Source organism: Polypterus senegalus, chromosome 2 (genome assembly GCF_016835505.1).
Source record: "Polypterus senegalus isolate Bchr_013 chromosome 2, ASM1683550v1, whole genome shotgun sequence".
In the NCBI taxonomy this organism is placed as follows: Eukaryota; Metazoa; Chordata; class Cladistia; order Polypteriformes; family Polypteridae; genus Polypterus; species Polypterus senegalus.
Genome location: NC_053155.1, coordinates 88,777,883 through 88,803,051, shown reverse-complemented (window position 1 = coordinate 88,803,051; position 25,169 = coordinate 88,777,883). Strand labels below are relative to the sequence as shown.

General features: G+C 37.2%; 1 protein-coding gene across 1 annotated transcript in view; it reads right to left on the bottom strand.

The window, feature by feature from the left end:
• Positions 1–5,013: 5,013 nt before the first annotated feature.
• slc36a4 (solute carrier family 36 member 4) overlaps positions 5,014–25,169 on the bottom strand; it is a 786,828-nt gene continuing 766,672 nt past the window's right edge. The window contains exon 15 of the transcript XR_005632559.1: positions 5,014–5,062. The gene's annotated coding sequence lies outside the window, so the exon portion shown is untranslated. The remainder of the gene's footprint in view (positions 5,063–25,169) is intronic.

Genomic DNA, 25,169 nt, shown 5'->3' with positions numbered 1-25,169 from the left:
TAAAGTCACATCAGTGAAGTTACCATTGTGCCCTCCTGACACTCCACCCACATTACTAAAAAACTTCAATTAGAATGACAAGATATGCTAAACTGGCCCAGTATGGATGTGGAAATGCGTTTTTTAGAACTGCTGGTAGACAACTTTCATCAGGGGGCATTAACACTAGAATTACCAGATGCAAATCAAATGTATGTTTTTCTTGTATGACATTAACAATAAGAGCAGCTTACTACTCAAAACAGTAAATTTGCGAGGCAGTTAGAATCAAACCGGTGGCTTCTTGATTACAAGTCAGTAGTTCTTACCATTGCACCACAGAAGCTGTCGTATTATACTTGCCCCATTTGTGAAAATGTTTATTTGATATGTGTACTTCAGGCTTCACACATTATATGGTTCATGTCTACATTTTGTCATTTATTACTAAAACATGAAAAACGTTTGTGTTTTAACAATGTGTTTACATAGATTGTTGTAGACACGGAACACACATGAAATGTAAATTATCTGAGTTCACCTCTGTTATAGTACATCTTTATTTGAAAACAGCAGTGTCAGATCGATTGTGAATGCGAATGAGAGAATAAAACTGAGGGCGGCACAGTGGCGCAGTGGTAGTGCTGCTGTCTCGTAGTTAGGAGACCCGGGTTCGCTTCTCGGGTCCTCCCTGCATGAAGTTAGCATGTTCTCCCCGTGTCTGCGTGGGTTTCCTCCGGGCGCTACGGTTTCCTCCCACATTCCAAAGACATGCAGGTTAGGTGGATTGGCGATTCTAAATTGGCCCTAGTGTGTACTTGGTGTCTGGGTGTGTTTATGTGTGTCCTGCGGTGGGTTGGCACCCTGCCTGGGATTGGTTCCTGCCTTGTGCCCTGTGTTGGCTGGGATTGGCTCCAGCAGACCCCCGTGACCCTGTGTTCGGATTCAGCGGGTTGGAGAATGGATGGAATAAAACTAAATAAAAAAAAATTAAAAACCGCTAACCTTTACAAGTACCATACATTTACACCTGCTGTTACAGACTCAAATTAAATGTATGTTTTTATTGTATAATAGTAACAATAAGAGCAGCTCACTACACAAAACATTTATTTCCTGACGTGGCAAGGCTCAAACCCGCAACCTGTTGATTTTGAGTCAGTAGTTTTTACCGCTTTACTACCGAAGCAGTTGTGACAACAAAGTACACTAACCTGATTTCTTTTTCCTCGCTTATACTCTTGAATAAAAGCGCACTTGTTTTGTTATAATTGTACCTTTTGTGAAAGTGCTTATTTGATATTTGGACTTCACACATTATACACTTTATGTCAAAATGTTGTCATTAGTACTAAAACATGAAAAACGTTTCTCTTTTAGGTATGTGTTCAACATTTCTGTCATGCTACTCTTACATAGATCTTTGTAGACACAGAACAGACATGAAATGCATGTGTTCCAAATAACAATATATTATTTACACCATACAGCTCCTGGTACCTCACTCCTAGATAAACAAGGCTTGAGCTGGGAGAGCTTTTTGCCGTTTCTGCGTCGGTGGGAGGATGGGATTGTAGGCTGCTTGCGCTTATCGACATATTTACAACATAAAAGATGCTGACGGACAGGTGTGAATGGATTTAAGGTGGGCAGGGTTTACAAGTTTTTTCGTAGGTGTTGGTAATTGGCTCATGGTCACACAAAACAAAAGAAATAACTGATTGTATCTGAAATGTTGCAAGTCACCTTGGATAAATACATCAGCCAAGTAAGTTATTAATAATAATATTATTAATGCTTGCTGCGCACTAAGTTTATGTATGTGTATATATTTGCCCTGTAATGGTGGGGATTGAACCAGCAGGGTTAAAGTTTATAAGATCCAGTGCTTTAGTCACTTCACCACACTACTTACCTTGTAAACCAACCATGAACATAAAAAGAAAATTAGCATTGTCTGTAGTATTTGTTATGTTCCTTTCTTTACTTAGCTAGGTCGATGTGTGCTATGAACTGTCTTTCTGTCATACAGAGTTTACCATTGTCTAGGAATAATTAACATTTGCGGACGTCAAACTTCTTACTTCTCAGAAAGGTCAATGCACCCCTCAAGCTTGTTCATCTTTATGACAGAAACTCACACTCCACATCTCTCTTTCTGCATTCTGAGGATCCTCTGGTGTCAACGTTCAAATGTAGGCTGTAGACATAACACTTTTTTTTAACTTTCAACAATAGTCTATCATATTTTCTCTTTGTTCCATGGTGCCTGTTGTTTTTTTCCACATATTTTATCTATTAAAGGTGGATGACATTCATAGTTTAATACCAATCCTGCTAAAATAGTCGTCTGGTTTCTTAACTTATTTTGTTTTGCTATTAAATTCTGCAAGAAATTTAGAACAGTGAGTGCTGTTGTCCTGACACTTAAAATAAGATCAGAAAAAATAAAAAGATGACTCCTTGTTAACACAGTTAACATACTTTACTATTAGCATATGAGTCCCTTTATGCTCTTTATTCATATTATCTCAGGTTAGTCATGAATGGTTGAATGGACAAAGACAGCCATTTAAATAACTGAATTTTTTATTAGATTGAATGGCTCTTAACCATGATCATTTGGTCTCACTTTGGTTTCTGGTCTTCGTCAAACCCAATATTCTAATTTAGGAGAAAATCACCATTGTACATTAATTTTATCATTTAACAGGCAGGTTTCTCTGTGAATAGTTACAGTGTTAAATACAAATGAATTGATTTGGTCATTTTTCTTAATGCACCATAATTGTTTTGCACATTCCAGACAACACATTAGCAATATTATTAGCTATGGCTACATGAAGGCTAAAGTTAAGTCTGAGATCAGCTATGATTTGAGTCCCATTAGAGACAGGAACTGATCCCTATAAAATAAAATGATTAGAACTATTAAGCCTGAAGGACAATGGTGGTGAAACATGTACCATTTTTCCGAAGATGTATTTTTAGTTTAAATCTGCAGGGTACTACAAAAGAATGCGTTTATTTTATAAATATATGATGCAAAGAAACGGTAAACAAAGGCAGAATACACATTATAAAACAAATTCAACATAAAACAAACCTTGACACCTTTATGTACTTTCTAACATGGGTTTTCAGCACTGTCTGTTAAATGGGGTGGCTAACCTATTTGCCTAACTTAAAGCACTACTTTTCACATTCCACCTCATGACTCCTGTTTATGACAATTCTGTCTCTCTCCACCCCTTGGCATCCCATCCTTTTATTACTAACTTCATGACTTTAAGCTGCCTGAAGCTGAGACAGAAAATGGCTTTCACAGACCTGCCGATGTCACATTCAGAGCCACTTATGAGATCAGAAACCCTCCTTATTATACATGGAGCAGTCTCCCCAGATCTCTTTATAGTTGTTGTCTAATGTATGCCTAAATTATAGATACCATGTCTTCTGTCTCATGCAAATATAAATATTTTCTACCACCTATCATCCTGGAGTACTTTTTTAAGCTTTCATCATTTCCTTAGAGTTGTTCATCCAAGATAATTAAGCCCAGACCTCTCACTTATCTATACTGTAGGTGGCCTACATACCACAAAGGCATAACATATGACATTTCTGACACTTTATACAGTATGACTTTGTGTACACTAAGACTCTGCGGAGCCAGATGATTGGCCTGTATGGTGTCCCCTTACCTGGAATATTCCTACTCACCTGTAGATACAACAGAATTGGGGTTCAGGCAACATTAGTGACAGACAAAAGTATACAATCTGGACAACTACTAGGATAAACTCTTTGTTTACATTGCATATAATGGTAAGATAATGTCAGGTATGCATATATAACAAACTTGCTAAAAAAATAAATTGTCAAATTAATGATAAAATGCTATCATAAATTTGATACTGCAGTTTACTGATTAGCAGAATAATAATTACATGATAAATACTACTTGTAAGGTTTAAATTATTTAAAGATATTTCAATCAGCTCACATAATCAAAAGGAATCCTAAGAAAGCTTTGAACAGCACAGCTATCATGGCTCCAGGAAGACCAAACAATGCAATCTGAATATAAAAGTGTATGCTGCACTCAGCTGTCAGTCACCCTCCAGTAGTACTTTGGTCCATCCAGATTGCTTCCAGGAGTAGTTTGAGAGACAAATACATTTTTTTATAAATTGCTTTTTTATGTAGCTGTCACACTAAGCTGTAGTCCTCTGTCAGTACCTTTTTTCTGCTTTGTTTTCCTCCCCTGAATGTGTGTGTAGTTAACTGTTTGCCTCTCACTGGACTATAAGTACATAGAAAGTTAACAACAAAAAGGTTTATATGAATTAAAACAAGGCAAGCAACATTTTACAGATACTTTAGGTAAGACAACATCCATAACAATTAGAAGAAGAATTTAGAAGCAGTCAAAATGTTTCTGCCTTCTGTTAAATGTGTGTGTTCTTATTTTCTGAACCCCTTTGTACCACTTCTTGTTGCACGGAACCACAGATAATTCCATAAGTATTAGTCAAAAGATGAGATCCCTTTAATCTCACATGCACATATGTGGAAAAAGTCTGGAATACTAAAATAAGATCCATATAAACACACAAAAATCATGCAGACTTACCACATATTCCCTGTTTTCCCATGCAGCAATTATTTATGCACCAGTAACGGCGCACTGCACGATAACCTGCAGTGAAAACACTTGACTTGAGCATTCATAGTTTTCATATTCTTTCTTTGTATGTTTAGCAATCGTTTGCTCAGAGGCTGATGCGCTTGCTGCTTCCTAAGCAGCTCTTCTTTTCCCACCCTAACGGCCCACTTCTTCTCTTCTTTCATCGGCATCTTTTCACGTTGAAACTGATTAAGTCAGTGTTTGTGTTTCAATTACTTGGGTCAGTGTTTGTGTTTCAATTACTTAAGCTGGCACTTAAGGCAGATTGAAGACTTAAGAATAATTTAAGATATGAAGAGGTAGGGAAAGTGATGGTGAAGGTGGCACGGATGAGAACGGCGTCCATTCACATGTGCCGCATGTCCGCCCTGCTGGCACTGCCGAGAGTTGATTCTACAATAAAATAAAATAAAAATAAAAAGAGGATAGTAGATGTCATGTAGTATATACATCCATCCATCCATTATCCAACCCGCTACATCCTAACTACAGGGTCATGGGGGTCTGCTGGAGCCAACACAGGACGCAAGGTAGGAAACAAACCCCGGGCAGGGCACCAGCCCACCGCAGGGCAGTAGTATAAACAGTATGTACCAAATTTCAGGTCAATAGGTCAAACTGTTTGCGAGCTACAGGTGATTTAAAATTTTGGACATACAAACGAGCAGTCACGTTAATGTATTATATTGTTATATTTTATTATATTATATAAGAAGATATTATAGACTTGCGTGTATGTCTTTAGTTATCTTTTCAGCATTTTTAACTTGTGGCCACTATGGAATTACCAGGAATATTTTATAGCAAATATAGCGATTCTGTATGAATGCAAACTTTTTATCAATATCACAAAATGCCTTTCACTTTTTAAATGTACCTTAATGAAAGAACCAACTGTTACTCACGGAAACACCTTCAGATATGTAAACTGTGATTCTTTGAACTTTCAAAATAACATTTCCTTTTCTATGTATAGACAATAAACTTACCTTGTTTCGTGGTGTATGCACCAGAAGTGCTGTGAGGCACGTGGAAGAGTTTAAAATTGAATGGTTGAAAAGGGCTAAACACCATTAGTTGGCCAGGGTTTTTAAAAAAGTAAGTGTGCAATTTTTTTTTGTGGCAGTGTCTGTGTAGATTAAGAACAATGTGCAAGAAGATTTTCGGGTTTTTCTAAAATCTACTTGCTAGTTACTTGTTCTACTGACTCCCAGTGGAACCCAGAGCTACAAACCCAACAGATTTCAGTTGCTTTTATAATCTACAAAACAAGGAACTTAAATTCTTAGAGGGCTAGAGGAGTCCTGCTAAAGCTGAGTAATAAAATTTGTTTATTTACCACATTTTCATAAATGAAGTAGTTCAAAATGTTATAGCTAAAGATAGTTACAAAGAGATGGTTGGAAACTACACAACAATTATTTAGAGAAGGTTATTAAAAATAACAGAAATCAAAAAGAAAATGTCGAGTTTAATAAACAAATGCTATCGTCAGATGGCAAGGGAGAAGAGGACAAAAGACTCCAGCTTTTTGAATGCTTCAGTTAATAAATCCCTGGGGTTCCAGAGAGATCCCCAAGTCCACTCTGGGCATTATACAGTGCATAAGTGTTGTTCATCTTCCCAGCCTCATAGGTGGCTGCAATGTATTTTAGCCAAGAGGCTGTAGCACATAGTTCCATTATAGAATGGCATTAAGAAAACGAAAAACTAGCAAAATAAAATTGTGTTTTACGACAAGAGCAAATAGGCAAACAAATTGGAAAACAGATTAATTAAAGATACAATATATTATAAAGGTAGGTTTTTAGTAGCATACTAGTTTGGTAAATTTTTAACAGTAAAGTATTCCAAAATTTTGGTGTATAAAAACAAAATGAATGACATACTTTAGACATACGTTAAGGCAAAGATGCTCTCTTTCAGCAGCTCAGGTCATGATCATATATTTCTTCCACTTAAACCTATACAGTATAGGTTTATTGATTTATAGAGTCTTTGTTGCCATGTGTAAAGAGTACCATTGAAGTCGCACTGGCATGGGTAATCAACAAGCAACAGTCATCGCTATCAAATACTATGATTAGTGAGTATAACCACCTTATCTTGGTAATCTGCCTTTCTTGTTTGGAATAACCTCCTTATCTCAAAACATCTGCTGTTAGTTCAGTTAAAGTGTTTTTACAACAACTGCATTGAAAGAAAAAAATGATGCTGCCCTTCTATTGACTTTAGGTAAGAATAATAAAAAGTAGCAACATTGAAGCTGGAACTTATTTCAAAGCTAAACCTAACTTTGTTTCATCTATGTAAGTTAATAGCAACAATATCTGGACTTATATATAGAGATGTTTACAACATTAGTAAAATTGTGACAGAAACAGGCCAGTCAGCACAGCTTTGTAGGACAGTCTGAAATTATTTATTTTGCTAGGCTGGAACCCAAGTCCTGGCTTAACAAGCTGCAACTGCAAACTGTTATTGCCAGCTAAAAACTCAGTTTGCCTGACAGGGCCCCCTGTCAGAGTACAGTTTTGTAACTTATCAGATAAGATGATCGATACCAGACCTTGTAACATCAGCAGGGATGTCTCCTAGAGGTAAGGGCTGGGTGAAAAAGTTCACAAAAAAGTACCATTAGTCAAGGATAAACAACATTGATGGACAGAACTTTGTAACACTGTTCAACTAAGAGGATGGGCTTATTTGCAACCAAGAAGCCAGTGAAAAGACCTGTATTCCTTCCTTTAAAACATAAGCCAAACACCTAACTAACTTCTCTTTTTTCATCAAGCAACAGCTTAACTTGGAAAACTTTGGCTGCCCATAGCCAGATCCCATACCTGATAAGGTGTGACCTCAACAGAGATTAATGCAATCCCTTTACTCTAGAGGGTAACAGTGTTGGACTGGAAGGATGGAATAGTGTACTTGTCTCTACTGGACTATGGACAAGTTTGAAACTAGTCAAACCTTGCTGAGAAACAGCAAGTGTGCAAGAAAGAGAGAGAGACTGTACATAAACTACACATTCGCCTGGCTAACAATGGGGGCTGACTGATCACCAGCTGACCCAGTAGGAGTAACTTTGCTAACAACTACAGAGATTATGTGTAAAACCCTCGAAGAAAAACTGCAGCTGACCTCATCAATAAGGAAAAAAGCCAACAAGGAAAGGAATAAAGCATTTCTCACCTTGAACCTTAAGTATACTTTGATTATGCAAACTATTAATTGAAACATAAATAGATAGGACAAAGTCAGTTAATGTTTTATTTTATTGATCATTGTAAGATAACATTGTGGAGGATAAGCACTGGCTATGATAAGACCCTAAATCCAGTAAGAAATTGCAGAGCAGCAATCTCACACATGCATAAGGCAGAGTGAGGGAATTGGTGATAACCCAGCACAGAGGTTGCTGTAAGCAAATGAACTCCACAGAACATGAGAAGCTTAACAACTAGCTAAAGAACTTAGCAATATGGAAGACCATAATTCACAGGTAATGTGCCTTTTTCAATAGGAGAGAAAAAGTTAAACTAAGCTTTCGTAATTTTATGTTTTATGTTGTTTGTTATGGTCTTTCATCTAAACTTCTATATACATATATATATATCTACAGTACATCTTTAAACTAGCATATATACACCTTGTATTATCTTATGTTATAAATGAATTGTATTATTTTGTTTATTTCAACAAGCATGTCTGGGTTATTTGTGAAAGTAAGTATCTGGCCATGTCCAAACCACAACAGAGAATGTGAAAGTGTTAATGTAGACTTTTGACTATGTATGCTCATAAATTGTACAGTTCTCTTCATATTTCCGACCGGAAAGTGAAACAGAGATCCCTCACACAGCTTGCATTTAATTTGGAGTACTTGTTGTTTGAGGGCATTTTGCTGATCGTTTTAGTTAATAACCAGCATTGTTGAAGGTAATACTGATAATTAATTAACTGAATGATCATTACATTATTTTGCCGTGCCTGTGGTGGACAAGTTAAAATTTATTCTATTCTACATCATCCTATTCTCCTAGATTGTCCAAAATACCACTGCACAGAAATCTGAAAGTCCCACTCTTCGCCACACTATTTGGTAATTTATTACGTGTCTATGGTTCTTAGTTTTCTAAACTCCTAGAGAACAATGGTAAAAGAAATCTTTAAATTAGAATTAAAGAAAATAGAGTTTATCCATCCATAAAATATAATGTTCTTTCATTTTTGCGATATGCCATCATTCTACTAGAAATCAGTAGTAGCCATCCCCCGCGGCTTCAACCACTTAGTAGTGAAACAGGACAGTAAGGAGGGCCCTGCCCAGCTTCCCACTCCTGACGTTACTCTTCCTCCTCCCCTCAGCCCTCAGCCTCTGTTTCGGATTAGTGCGAATATATCACTCCTGCAAGCAAACTATGATTCTTAGAGTGATGAGAGAAGTCGCAAAAATCAACCGGAATGTTCAAGCAAATTATAGAAAAAAAAGCGATCTAAATCCATTAAGTAGTTCTCTCGTGAAAGCGGACAGACATACAGATAGACAGATATACAGGTATAACTCAATTGGAATGTAAAGTTTTAATTTATGTTAAGGTGGAAAAAGAAAAATTGTTTCTGTGAGGAATGGTACAAGACATTTTTAGAATTGGAAAGTTTTTAGCATTGCTATTCTAAAATAAGCAAAGAAAAGTCTCTGCTAAACCTTTTCTTAAAGTTCCTTAAAAGTTCAGAAGGTAAGCCTTTCTGTCTTTCTTTCCTAGGTGACAAAGTGGAAGCGGAAGTAGAAGCAGACAATGACCGACAGTGAGATGAATCGCGTTGCCGTCGTCGTCGAAGAACTCCAGGCACTCGACAAACAGATTCAGAAACTCCTGTCCAGACGAAGGTACCTCAGAGACTTGAAGGCTCGGCTGCTGGACAAACCACACTCAACAACTGAAGTCGACGTAACTTCAACCCCACCTCATGCCGCTCAATTCCAAGGGCAAGTAAGCTTCACCCCCTCGCCTCGTAGGAGCAACGACAACGCAGATGAAGACCTCGACTGGTTTCAGCTTTGCAGGCGGGGGTTCAAGGCTAGAACACCTCCATCGGCACAGGCGAGCATCCCAATCCAGAACCGATTCGACCCTCTCCGTGTCCCCAGTTTGCCTTCAACCCCGGGTGATGTAATCATGGTAGGTGATTCGATTGTACGAAACCTGAATATCACATGCCCTAATCGAAAATCTTTTGTTTCTTGTTTTCCGGTGCTCAGTCGAGATGTGATGAGGCGGTGCCGACCTTCTTTGAGAAGCACAAGAGGGCAGTTGGATCCATTATTTTACACGCCGGCGTAGACGACATAAGGCACCAGAGTGAGGTTCTCAAGGCTGACTTCGCAGCACTAGTTAAAGACACGAAGGAGAGGACCCCATCGGCAAAAATCTTCATCTTGGGTCCACTACCTCTCGTCAGATGATCGAATGAATACTACAGTCGTCTGCTGGGTTTAAACAACTGGCTGAGAGGCTTCTGCAAGACTCAAGACATCGGGTTTATAGACAACTGGGATCTTTTTGGGAAAGGCCGCTTCTTCAAGCGGGATGGACTGCATCCGAATAGATTTGGCCGGGTCCTCTCCGAAAACATCGCTAAGGTAATTCGTTTATCTTGACTGTCTACTTCTACTTTAACCCCTTCCGTAATGCTACTGCTTTGATAGGACATAATGGCTTAACAGAGTCTTCCGTTAAAGTGCACAACATTAATAATCTAATAACAAATCTTAATGCACGTAAAAATCTAGGCAGTGCGGCATAAACACCAATAATTTAATTGAAATTACTACTTCAGATCAACACTGCATTAAACTATAAAACGGATTGTAGATTACATAAAAATACACACAGAGCGGCGTTAACAAAAATAACTTAATTTTTGTTCCGATACCAATAACGCATAAAATTCAGCTCTGCCCTTCAGAAACATTAAATATGGCACTATTAAATGTTAGAGCTTTAACTAACAAGACATTTTTATAAACGATCTTATTAGTGATAGAAACATTGATTTTATTGCACTAAATGAAACATGGCTTAACTCAGAGGCGGCTGTTTTAATTGAATCTGCGCTTCCGGATTACAGTTTTACTCGTGCAGACCGCCAGGGGAAAAAGGGAGGCGGATTGGAAAACATTTACTCGAGCTGATTAAAATGTAAAGATGTTAGTTTTGGTAAATTTAAGTCCTTTGAGTATCTCACCGTTGTTATTCATGGAGATTCTCACGTTCTAGTATTATCCGTGTATAGACCTCCTAAATATAACGTCTTTCTTGAGGAATTCTCTGACTTAATGTCAATTTTAATTACAAACTATGACACACTCTTAATAGTCGGCGACTTTAACTTTCATATCGACAATCAGTGTGACCAAAAAGTAAAGGAATTCATGAACCTCCTGGACTCTTTTGATTTGAGACAGCTCGTTAATCAGCCTACACATAAAGCAGGTCATACGTTAGACTTAGTGATTACTAAAGGACTTAAAGTTGATATAAAGCAGGTCATTGATATCGGTCTATCAGACCATTTCCTTCTACTATTTAATATAGAAATAAAGATAGAAAACACTCATGAGAAGCATTTTGTTAAAAAACGCTTCTTTGACTCATCAGCAGCTTTAAAACTTACAAACATTCTAAGCAATCAGTCCGTTTATAATGCCAACTATAATAGCGAGGATAATGTAAATAGTAAAGTGGAAAACTTTAATTCTAAAGTAAGAGCTGCTGTTGACATAGTTGCACCTGAAAAGACAGTTAAAAATCTTCTAGTATTGTTATTCCATGGAAGACCCAAAGAGTGTCTGATTTAAAAAGAACATGTCGTAGAGCTGAGCGTAAATGGAGGAAAACTAAACTAACTATCCATTATGAGATATTGAAGTTAAAATAACAGAATACAATAACACAGTCCGTCTTGAGAGGCTGCTATTTCTCTAATATTATAAATAACAATGCTAGTAATCCCAGAGTCTTATTTTCTACAATTGATCGTCTGTTAAACCCAGGTAACACAAAGGAATGCCCCAGAATACTTCCAGTGAAACCTGTGAGAACATTGCTGTATTTTTCAATCAAAAATTAATGATATTAGAGATAACATAGTATATCTCCCCAACACTGCAGAACCTCCAAAGCCCGGTACTCCGTTATAAACAAATTAAATGCTTTCACCAGGATAGATTTACCTGAATTACATAGTATAATCTCTCAACTGAAACCCTCCACCTGCGTCCTTGACCCAATACCAACAAGGTTTTTCAAAGAAATATCAGGCTGCTAATTGACAATATTCTGGACATAGTAAATTGTCATTAGATACGGGGTCTTCCAGACTGTCTTAAGACTGCTGTAGTTAAACCCCTGCTCAAGAAAATAATCTTGACCCCTCTGCCTTTGAAAATTTTAGACCCATCTCTAACCTGCCCTTCTTAAGTAAAATTCTAGAGAAGGCAGTCATTATGCAGTTAAATGACCACCTCAATAAACATGCTATTCTTGATAAATTTCAGTCAGGTTTCAGAACAAATCACAGCACAGAAACGGCACTCGTTAAAGTAGTAAATGACTTGGGGTAAATGCAGACAGAGGCCATTTATCTGTTCTCATCCTCTTAGATCTGAGTGCTGCATTTGATACCATTGATCACAATATTCTTAGAAATCGCCTTAGTCAATGGGTGGGCCTCTCTGGCAGTGTCTTAAATTGGTTTGAATCCTACCTGGCAGGAGAAAATTCTTTGTGAGTTGTGGTAATCACAATCTCAAAGACACATGATATCCGATATGGTGTTCCACAAGGCTCTATCCTGGGTCCGCTGCTTTCTCAATCTACATGCTTCCGTTAGGTCAGATTATCTCAGGTTACAACGTGAGCTACCACAGCTATGCTGATGACACACAGCTGTACTTATCAATAGCACCTGATGACTCCGACTCTTTCGATTCACTAACACAATGTCTTACTGGTATTTCTGAATGGATGAATAGTAATTTTCTCAAACTAAATAAAGAGAAAACTGAAATTTTAGTAATTGGCAATAATGGATTCAATGAGGTTATCAGAAATAAACTTGATGCATTAGGATTAAAAGTTAAGACGGAAGTAAAAAATTTAGGGGTAACTGTTGTCTGTAATCTGAATTTTAAATCGCATATTCATCAGACCACTAGGACAGCATTTTTCACTTAAGAAACATAGCAAAAGTTAGACCTCTTATATCATTGAAAGATGCTGAGAAATTAATTCACGCTTTTGTTTTCAGTAGACTAGATTACTGTAACGCACTCCTCTCAGGACTACCCAAAAAAGACATAAATCGTTTGCAACGAGTGCAGAATGCAGCTGCTAGAATCCTAACTAGGAAAAGAAAATCCGAACACATTTCTCCAGTTTTGATGTCACTACACTGGTTGCCTGTGTCATTCAGGATTGACTTTAAAATACTGCTTATGGTTTATAAAGCCTTAAATAATCTCGCTCCATCTTATATATCGGAATGTCTGACACGTTATATTCCAAATCGTAACCTTAGATCTTCAAATGAGTGTCTCCTTATAATTCCAAAAGCTAAACTTAAAAGAAGTGGTGAGGCGGCCTTCTGCTGTTATGCACCTAAAATCTGGAATAGCCTGCCAATAGAAATTTGCCAGGCTAATACAGTAGAGCACTTTAAAACACTGCTGAAAACACATTACTTTAACATGGCCTTTTATAACTTCACTTTAACTTAATACTGATACTCTGTATGTTCAATTCATCATAATAACTATTCATAGTGGCTCTAAAATCCGTACTGACCCCTACTCTCTCTTCTGTTTCTTTTTCCGGTTTCTTTGTGGTGGCGGCCTGCCACCACCACCTACTCAAAGCATCATGATGCACAAACATTGATGGACTGAAAGCCAGAAGTCTACGTGACCATCATCATCAGGTCCTTCCATGAAAACCCTAAATACAAAGAGGACTGTTTGATTTATGTTAGGTAGATTGCCCAGAGGGGACTGGGTGGTCTCTTGGTCTGGAATCCCTACAGATTTTATTTTTTTCTCCAGCCTTGGAGTTTTTTTGTTTTTCTGTCCACCCTGGCCATCGGACCTTACTTATTCTATGTTAATTAATGTTGACTTATGTTTATTTTTTATTGTGTCTTCTATTTTTCTATTCTTCATTTTGTAAAGCACTTTGAGCTACATTTTTTGTATGAAAATGTGCTATATAAATAAATGTTGTTGTTGTTTTCTGCTGCTTATATATATATATGAAGATCCACTTCAAAGAGGGTTTTCTTGTCATGTTGGTTGAATGTTCAGTTTGATTACATTTCTGGAACACAATGCTTGTATTTCTTTATAGATTGGTTGTTCCTTTTATTTAACTGTGCATTAAGTGTGTTTTGAAAAAAAATCTAACATTTGTATTTGAACTTTCAATAAAGATTTAAAATTGTGAATGTCTGAAAATATGAACATCAAAGTGAACACCTTTTGTGAGATCAAAAACATACCATTGCATTTAAAAATGACATGTACTTAGTTTAAAGTTAATAAGACACATCAAACAATTTTCCATTAATCCCTTTTGCTGGTAAATCCTATAGCTGAGTGCAGCCGATACACTCATCAACAAATGATGCAGTAAAAAATCTCACAATAAAATATAGGGAGGGTGGCCGAGTTTCTTTAGAAAACTGATCCTTTGAGTGTTTTCAAATGATTTTTTAATACACACAGTGTAATAAATGCAAGTGGGTCAGATGATGTTGTTTAATTCAATAGATTAAAATGAGAAATTCAAAGTAGAACAAAACAAGAATAAAAAATCCCAATATATGTAAAAATACAGAGCAAAATACAGATTATTAATTCCTTGCAAGGATTTATTTTATTCCAGAGACATGATTTTAGAAAGCAGAATTATTTCCTTTTAATTTCAATTATAATTAATTATAATTATACTCTTATTAATGTAATGGTTTTCTAAAATAAATGACAACATCAGTAAAAAAACACAAAAATTGAGGAAAAAAATTTCTTATAAATGTTTACTTTCATTTGATAAGTAAATATTTAGGTGCATCCAATACCACAAGGTTAAGAGTGGGATAAAGAGTGTAGAAGTAAGCAACTAATTGGCAATAACAAAGAGGGAAGGAGTGTTAGCTTCATCTGCCAGTGGGATAACTAGAAGCAACATGTTGAAGAAATTCATTGGTTGCTTGATTGCTGCAAAAGACAATGAGAGATGTGCTCACAATTTAGACATGAAAATGAAAAGTGAGTATTACATCCTTCCATGTGTACAGTAACACTATCTTGGAATGCCTATGTTAACACTAGAATTCCTTAAGCCTACGAAAAAACTCGTAAAACCGGGCCACCTTAAATTCCTTCACATCTCTCCATTAGCACCCTGCTGTCCCATAACCCCCAACCGCCACAATCAACTTGGGCAAAAAGTTCTCCCAGCTCAAGTCTTGTTTATCAAGGTGTGAGGTGCCTGGAGTTTTATACAGTAAATAACATATTGTTATACGGAACACATGGATTTCATGTTTGTTCCATGTCAACAACAATCTATGTAAATGTAGGATGACAGGATATGTGAGAAATACAAGAAATGTTGAACACATACTGTACCTAAAACAAACCTTTTTCATGTTACAGTACTAAAGACAAAATTTTGACATGAAGTGTATAATGTGTAAAGACTGAAGTCCAAATATCAAATAAAGACTTTAAAAAAAGGTTCACGTATAACAGAACAAGTGCACTTTTATTCAAAAATAAACTGAAGAAAAAGAAATCGGGTTAGGGTACAACACTGACACGACCGCTTGGGGGGTGCAGCGGTAAGAGCTGCTGATTCACAATAAAGAGTTCGCCGGTTCGAGACTGGCCGCTAACCAGAATGACCATTTTGAGTAGTGAGCTGCTCTTATTTGTTACTATTATACAGTACAATAAAACCATACATTTAATTTGAGTTTGTAAGAGCCGGGGTAAATTTATGGTGCTTGTAAAGGTTAGCATTTGTTTTTTTCTTATTCAGTTTTATTCTCTCTGACACTGCTGCTTTCAAATTGAGACGTGCTGTAACAGAGGTGAACTCAGATAAGAATGTGGGTTTTACATCAGAGAAAGGCAACAGAAACCCTTCCCGCAAGAAATGTCCATTCACACACACATTAGAACAATGCAGCTGCACCAGGCATAAAGGTGAAAGATGACACTGCTTGGATATTATTGGTCAATCTGCCACTTATGTCCTTCAATAAAACAGCAGGGCATGCTGAGCTTGCCAGGGTATCAGGCAAAGTTCTGTTTGTGATTATGTTTTGTGATGGTCTTTATAGGAAAAACATTTATATGTTACTTATATAAAAGTCACATTGAATGGTATTTACCTTGATTCATTTATTTATCTTCCTACAGCGTAAAATCACAAGTAGACTGCAGAGCTTCCTCTGTTTGATTGACACATCTTATGATGTTAGTCACGGAAAGTCTTTTCCCGTGGAGCGACTGGGATCGTTTCCTGAATAAGATCAAGCACAGTTGCATAGGGTGTGATAGGAACAAAAAGATGCGGATGGAGAGGTGCGAATGGATTTAAGGTGGGTCAGGATTAAGATTTTTTTTTATTGCAAAATTATGTTTTCTTTATTTTCCCTTTGACTCTTTACTGCTACACAGCTTGCTTTTACGTAATTCAAAAATTTTTTTTGCAGTCAGAGGTTTCATGCTTAAATGAAGCAGGCATAAATGAAATTGATAACTCAATTGATTTATTGACCTTTGTTTCAAACCAAACAGGAAAGAATAGTAGGAGGTTTTATTGAAAGTTGAAAATGCATAATTTATGAATAATAATAAATGTTACAAGTGAGAAAACTGCAATACAGATATTTAAAAACATGAGGGAAACACAGCAGTGGGGATTTAGTAGTTGAGTCTACTCTCTGAGATCTAAGAAGATGTGAAACATTAATTAAAACCCAGCAGACTGATAGGTTCCACAAATGAAAGGTTGTTGAATTACAGAGTACTGTCCTTTTACCTTAAACAGAAGGCTCTGCCTTGTTTGGATAATTGGTAGGAGCTGGGAAAATTCCATGGAACCTAACAATAAGGACATCACTCGAAGATCTGAATAATCTGGATATTCAAATTGAAAGACACGGGCAACACAGAACATTGAATTGCATATACATTTTAATGGGCTGTACCTTTGTTCTTTTCAGCTTCTTGTTACTTGTTTAGTAAAATGCTAAAATATGCCAATGAAAACACATAGTCAGGAAAAACAAAGAAACATCAGAAAAACAAGGAAAATGCAGACACCCAATGGGATGCTGCCACAAATCTGATTAATATAAAATTAAAAATCAGCCACTGTTTTGGAAAAGATACTATAAAGGTAATTATTAAAATATTCATTGCACTATACCCATTATTTTGGTGTAGAGGATATCAACCCCTAATGGTGTTTTGAAAAATTTCATTCATTTCTGATTTTTAATGATGCTTTACACACTCAAGTATATGTACCCGCAAATGTACAATCTAAGTCATAGTTTATTGTAACATACCAATTTGAGTAATAATAAGTATGATCAAATTTTTTTAATGATTTTTAATATTTCGTGAATGAAGGACACAGCTCCACATTACACTGAATCCTTGTCATTTACTCTTTTTATCTGCCAGTGATACATGTAGGTAGGTGCCTTTGTCAAAAATGTACAAGGTTCTACAGCTACTTACTTCATAGAACAGTTCAGGCAATGGTGTAACGTGTTCAAATATTTCCACAATCCCAGTATGTTCATTTTAAAAGATTTAGTAAAATTCAAAGCAAAAGAGTTCAACACACAAATAGAGAAAACTGATATTGCAGAAAAGGAAAAGATCTTGTGTAAAGAAAGTTCTGCTTAAGGCTTATATTGTTTCAGTTCTGTGTATATTGTATATGGTCAAAAAGTCGTTCCTTCAAATGTTCATATGCTCATTATTAAAAGTTTTTGAAACGATTGGGATGCAGTCAGAAAACTGTATGCCAATGTTCATTTTGTACACTAATCAAACAATCCATTCTTCTAGTAGTGAGATTGTTTCCTAACTGGCTCAATTAACACTCTATTTTTATAGGAATAGCTAAGAAAGTTCTATGTTATGTTAAGTTACAGGGGTGTAACAAGAATGTAAGTTTAATGTCACTGTGCTCTGTACAAAAAATTATTTTATAAATCCACTCATATGTACAGGCCAGGCCAAAGTTAGTACACAGGGGCTGTCAGCATTTAGAAACTGCTAGCATTTGGAGAATGAAGGGGACAACTGTGAAAATAGGCATTATACTATTCCTGTATGTTAGAGATGAAATTGAATCCTATCCTTTCCTTTCCTTGTTTGGAAACCAAGGAAAGGCCTATGTGTGGAGAAGTCTGTATATAAAGACGTGAACAGCAGCCAAACACTTCGAAGCCGAAGGACAAATGGGTGATATTGTCATTCGTCCCGAAAATCCTTTCAGGCGCAGCGACGGAAAATGGCAGACTGTATACATCAAGTTCCCACCTTGGTATTGTCATGCTATGGATTCCTCCATTTGTAATGCCGCATAAATCATCAGTAAAGAAAGTTATTTTCTCTTATGTGATTTTTACCGCTGTATCACCATAGGAGGGATATCACCTTTAAATATCATATCTATATTTTTCGGTTACTTAAAACGCTGCAATTTAAAAGAACTTATTCCAACTAGGGAGCTATATCGGCCCCTAAAGGAAACAAGGGGGTAAAAGATTATACCATAATATAATTAATTATGTGAAAGTGATATTCTACTTAAATCAGCAGATACTTATGAGAAATTAACATTAACTTTCTAAGATTGACTCTTACATTACAAGTATAACAAGTAAATTCACAGCAGTCATAAAAGTCAAACATGAAAGCAAAGGCAAATTAAACAATTTGATTAATGATCTGCATGAACTGAACACACAGACTTTCAAATAATACATTGAATGTAATTTTCTCCCAAACTGTTGCCCACACAATGGAGACGTTCCTTTTCAGAACTGCTGTAGTGCTTGTTTCAAAGTTCAATAGGACGTTCATTTTGAATACCCACACATGCATTTTTTTTCCATGACTTTATTAAAAAACAACTCACAGGTTAGTTTAATCAATGTTTTTATAATTAAAGAGCCAATAAAATAGGACTTACAGTAGACTGTAAGGTTATGCCACCCAGTATCATTTTTACAATATATTTTTCAAAGTACACTCCATGCTTGAATGAAAGTATTATTATGGAAGACACAGATTCCAGTTTTCTATTTGATGGACACAAATTACATTTTATACATATCTCTTTGAAGTTAACTGATACATTTAGCTGTGGCGGGCTGGCGCCCTGCCCGGGGTTGTTTCCTGCCTTGCACCCTGTGTTGGCTGGGATTGGCTCTGGCAGACCCGTGTGACCCTGTAGTTAGGATAAAGTGGGTTGAATAATGGATGGATGGAAGGATAGTACTTGCAATGCATATCCTGCAAGTCTGTTTTGTCAAAAATGTTTGTTTTTTCAGCCTAATGGTACAAATAAATTCTTAGATTGACAGCTGTCAGTAGCACCCTGGAAAATGTGAAAATAGAACAAGTCAAATCAAGTTGGGGAGTATCCACTGGTACAGTGCATTGTCGCACCCACTACACGACGAAACAACTAGGGGTCCCGGTTTGCAACCCCCCAGGCAGACATGCGGTCAATTCCCACTCTTCGGAAATGACCTTCTACCTACCGCAGCCAGGTGTTACATGGGCAACCCCTTGGCCTTGTCCAGCTACTCGAGTCCCCAGCAATGAGGATCTTACGAGCTGGATCACCCTCAGGGAAACGTGCCATATGGCCATAGTGCCGTAACTGACGCTCCCTCACAATGCAGGTAATGTGCCTGTTTCCGGACTCCATGAGCAACTGCTCATTCGACACAAAGTCAAACCAACGGTACCCAAGGATTTTCCGGAGAGACACAGTTCCAAAGGAGCCCAGTCTTCATCTCAGGTCACTGGATAGCGTCCATGTCTTGCAACCACATAGCAAGACAGTAAGCACCAGGACTCTAAAGACTTGGACCTTCGTCCTTTTGAGCAGATATCGGGAGCACCACACACCTCTTTCCAGCGACCTCATGACCACCCCATGCTCATCCAATCCGTCTGCTGACTTCATATGAGGAGTCACCAGAGACATGAATGTAACTACCAAGGTAATAAACCTCTCAACAAGGTCAACACTCTCTCCACAAACACACACACTGCTGATGGCGGTGCAAAGAGGTCATTAAAGGCCTGAATCTGGGTTTTTATCCAGGACACTTGCAAGCCCAGACACTCAGACTCCTCACTCAGTCTCTCAAGCGCCCTGATCAGAGCCTTTATTGACTCTGCAAAGATCACAGCATCGTCAGCAAAGTCAAGATCCGTGAATCTTTCTTCACCAACAGATGCCCCACGGCTGCTGGACCCCACGACCTTCCCAACACCCAGTCCATACAAGCATGGAACAGAGTAGGAGCAAGAAAACATCCCTGATGAACCCCAAAATCAACTGGGAAAAAAGCAGAGGTCCTGCCAACACTCTGCACAGCACTCACAGTACCAGTGTACAGGCTGGCCATGATATCCAGCAACCTTGAAGGTCCCACAGGGCATCTCGATCAACTGAGTTGAATGCTTTGCGAAAATCAACAAAGGCTGCAAAGGAACTCTGCCAATATTCGTGTTTGCGCTCCATAAGAACTCTCGGTGCCAGGATGCGGTCGATGATAGACTTTTTAGCTGTAAAACCAGACTGTTCCGGTCGCTGGTAGGATGAGTAAGTTATCATGGATCCTATTGAGGACCTTGCCTGGCACCGAGAGCCATGTTATTCCCCTGTAGTTACTGCAATCCAGGCGATCACCCTTCCCTTTCTAGATAGGGACGACATGTCCCGTTTTCCAGTCAGTTGGGATGATGCCAGTCTCCCAAATGGAAGCAAAGATTGCATGCTATGCCAGGAGGACAGCCTTACCACCAGCCTGGAGAAGTTCACCCCAGATACCAAAGATCCCTGCAGCCTTCCCCCTCAGCTGGATCACCACCTGTGCAATATCAGTGAGACTGGGTGGTTCACAGCTAACTGGAGGATCAGCCTCAAGAGCCATGGACCCAGAGATATCCAACGTCCTAGCCGGAGGATCAGCTTTGAGCAACTGCAAACTACAAAGTAGCCAGCCCAGCAAGTCACAACTGCAGTGTCATCCATAAGGACCGTTCTATCAGCTACCCTGACTGCCACTCTCCGAGGAACAGATTCAGATGTGCGTAATGAATAGAACAGATCACACAACAAAAATTAGATCCAACTTCAGTTACAGAGTAAGTAAAGCTATGGCACTCCTATGAAATCTCTATTTTTTGCAATTTGATATTATTCATACATTGTATGTAGTGTCACATTTTTTTAATATACTGCTTCTTCTAAGCCTGAACTATAGTTTCCTTCTCTTGGACTCTGACAATCGCATGCTTGTGGGTAATTATGTAGCAGTGTTGACTTGTAAAATGAGCATGGTTCACCATTGATACTCTAAAGATGTATATTTTCCTTAAGCTTTTAAAATAATTGCCTGCCAAGAGATAGGATAGATGAAGTTTAATGTGACATGAAGTAGGTAAGGTATTCTTTCGTATGAGTGGCTTAATCTGGGGGCATAAGGTAAAATATTTCAGGCTTGGAGCTTTTATTTTGTGACCTGTATTTTTACATCCAAATGTTTATGCTCTGAACTTAGTTCTTCCAATTCAGAGTTCAGGAGAGTTGGAAGCTTCAGGCATATGGCATTTTTCATAGATTTTTATCATGTTTCTAATTACAAACGTTTATCCCACATATGTCACAAGCGTCTTCTTGCATTAGGCAGGAGTAATTTGACTGACTAGACCAGTATAACAAAGCTAAGAATGTTATGGGTTGGATTTGCTTCTGTTGAAAGTAGAGTCTCCGGGGAATAAATGTTATCTAATTAAATCTTCATGTCAAAAACAATTTTTGTCTTTACTGTCTTTACTAATGAACTTTAAAGACAACCAAATAAAGATGCATCAAAACCACAAAAACGTGTATTATTGCGCAGTCAGACAATAAAAATTAGCACTAAATATTAGTGCCCTACAGGAGTATGGTGCGTTTTAGAAGCTAGTATCTTTCAGTCAATACAGTGTACCAATACCTTAATGTTTTTGCGGAGTGTATGATGAATTTTCATTTAAGATCTGGATATTTTTAAGTGAACAGAGGAAGACTGACACATCAGAATGGTCCATCTATGAGGTTGTTTCAAATCGGTCACATGTACCACTGCTGAAACTCCACATCAGTGACAGAACAGCGAGGGACTGGCTACATGCTGCTGAGTTTAAAGCAGGGCTATTCATTTACAATTTCAGTTGGGCCAGATGTTCAAACAAAGGAATATAGCTGGAGCAGACATTTTCAGCAGCTGGTAAGCAGCAGGTAATGTCAAATTTTAAATTAATACAAATGAATGTATTTAAAATCAAGTAATGTTTATTTATTGTTTCCCTTTTACATTTGGTCACATCTGACACAGGCACATCAAAAATGTATAAAAAAAACAACAGAAAAACCTATAACTGAACAGAATCTAATGTAGTAACAAAACATTTTTTCCACTTTTGAAATAAAAAATAAACATTTTGCTGACATCTCACCCAGGCACATCTCAAAGTGCATACAATCAAAATAGTGCACAGTGTTAGAGATAACATTTGCTTCCCTTTTGAAATATGAGCTTCTTTCCTAATTGAATCGGGTGTAAATGACGGGCAAGGGATTTTTTGTTTTTTCATAGAACTTAAACCATTTCATTCATACGTTTTAATCACCCATATGAAGTAACAACTAACAAAGTGGTATTTTTGATACCATTTTAACAAAGTTTACTGTCTGCCATCAATCACAGAGCACCCTAGTAAAACGACTGTAATACACCTTCAACCTTAAAACACAGGCTTCATCACATCGCTGTGTGTGATGAAACAGCAGGCAGAGGATTGATCATACATGTTTACTGATGGACAGGCTAGCATTTTACATGGAGTATACGTTAAATCAAAAGAGAAATGATATGTAAGGATGCATGAACACAAGGAGATTGGTGACAGTCGCACCTTAGTGTGCCACGCCAAATCAGATGGGGACAACCAAATTCCATATGGTGCTGATATATTCATAACAGGGGATCAACATGATGGGCAAATGAATTTCAAATGTTTTGCATGCCTACCTTTTGTTTTGATGCTGCTTCATATTCAGCCCTTAGTTTGTTATTGTGGCACAAGCATAGCCAGCCTCACTGCCATCCCATCATTTTCATTTTTATGTTATTTTAGCAACAAATGTTGAAATTTCAGTCTAACAAGTGTTTTGCCTTTTTTTCATCAATATATATGGAATTTATTTGTTTAAGCTTTACTGGACTGACTTCCAGGTTCCTATGTTTTACAGTAATTAAAAGTTACTGTAAATACTGTTTTCTACTGGCTTATTTATTTCTGTAGTACTATTAGGCAGGAAACATTATATTAAGTCTTTTTCAGTTTTTACCGGGTTTCAGAAGTGATGGGCTTCATTCTGGTTTTTCTCTAGGGATGTTTTACTACATCTTTGTCTTTAACAGTTTACTCTTGCTTAATACTAATACAGTGAGACACTTCCTTTGCTATTCAAACCAGTTCTGTACTCATGTGATTATTGTTCAATGAGTATTCCCTAATAAAATATGAATTTAATAAACACTTTTGATATTTAGAATATCATAATCTCCATAGTTATGGAATTTGTTATATTTGATGATGAAAATGCTTTTCCATGATCCCTAATGACTTCCCCATTAGATACTAATTTTAATTCTCAATACAATTTTGGTTTTTAGACTATATTATGTAGTCTTTAGATGCAATAAGGTTTAAATTGCCAATTACATGGAAAAATGGAAGTGAGACCATTTCCCAAAGGATAAAAACACATCTTAGACAGTATTAACATTTTTCGATTTCGGCAAAAAAAGGGAAATATAAAAAAGGCTCCAAATGGTTTGATTTTATAGCTGCTGATTTAGAAGTAAGAAAGGGCAAGTCTGAAAAAAGTATGTTTTTCCCTAAAGTTGAATTGTAATGTCAAATGAGACGTTCCTGGTTTCATTTATTTTCAATTTATTTTATGAAATTCTATGATTCAGGGAATAGAATGAGTCACAGTATTGAAGTAAGATACTTCACACACATTATATATTGTCAGACACAGATTAAATGGCATTAGTACTGTTTTTATTTTCTTCCTAATCAGAGAACTTGCTGACTGATCAGTTTACAGACAGACGACAAATACAAGGTAATGTTACAATCTTAATAGGGCCAGCGTGTCACAAAATGTGTATTGGCACCTTAACTTATCATTTTTGTCACTGTTGTGATGTGGGATTTTGCATATAACTTGCTAAATGTTTTGTATGCCTTTATTTATAATTTAGGCAAACCAATATAATTTAGAGGTATTCGTGTTTGCCTTCCCCCCACCCCCCTTTTTACAACTGTCTCTTTGTAATTTTATGACAGGATTTGGAGGTGGGATGTGTCTTAAACCAGTTTTCCCCCACACAAAGCCAGGTTAGCTTAACATATGGTCTTGGGTGGTTGAGGTGTTAAAATGTACTATTTCTCTCATTGGTCTGAGATATGGCTGTTTGGAATTGGCTTGTCTCAGAGGCCTTTAAGTACCATGATGTCCTATTGGTTCTAGGAATTGGAGAGAACATCTATAAATGTACTTGCTCAACCACATTCTCTCTCTCTAACCAACATATGATGAAGAAGCATCTCTCTTGCTAACCTGTGATGATGAAGACAACACATTGAAGAGCACAGCTCAGCAGCCATATTGAACAGACATGTGGCTGAAAGCTGAGCACCAACGATGCCTTAACTAGAGACATTTTAAGTAACTACAAGTCTGTGTGCCACCTGAATTACACGTCACCATTTTATCAGGTTGTATTGTTGCCAATATTCAAATGTACTTTGCATTTTGTTATTATTTATGAATATTATCAGAAATACATTATTTTATGTTTAACTTAACTCCTGCTTGTCTTTTTACTACATCTAATTGCCTGAGGTTATAGATATAGAAGGGAAGGTGGGGATAAGTTATATACAGTGGTAAGTCTGTGAGATTAGGCTACATATTAATAATACAATAGGGGACAGTAGAGCAATATTTATATTGCTCTACCAAGATAAAACAGTCACCTTAAAGTTTACCGTTAAAAATGGAAAGAATCCAGATCCCCAGAAAACACGGAGACCCAATTTTTG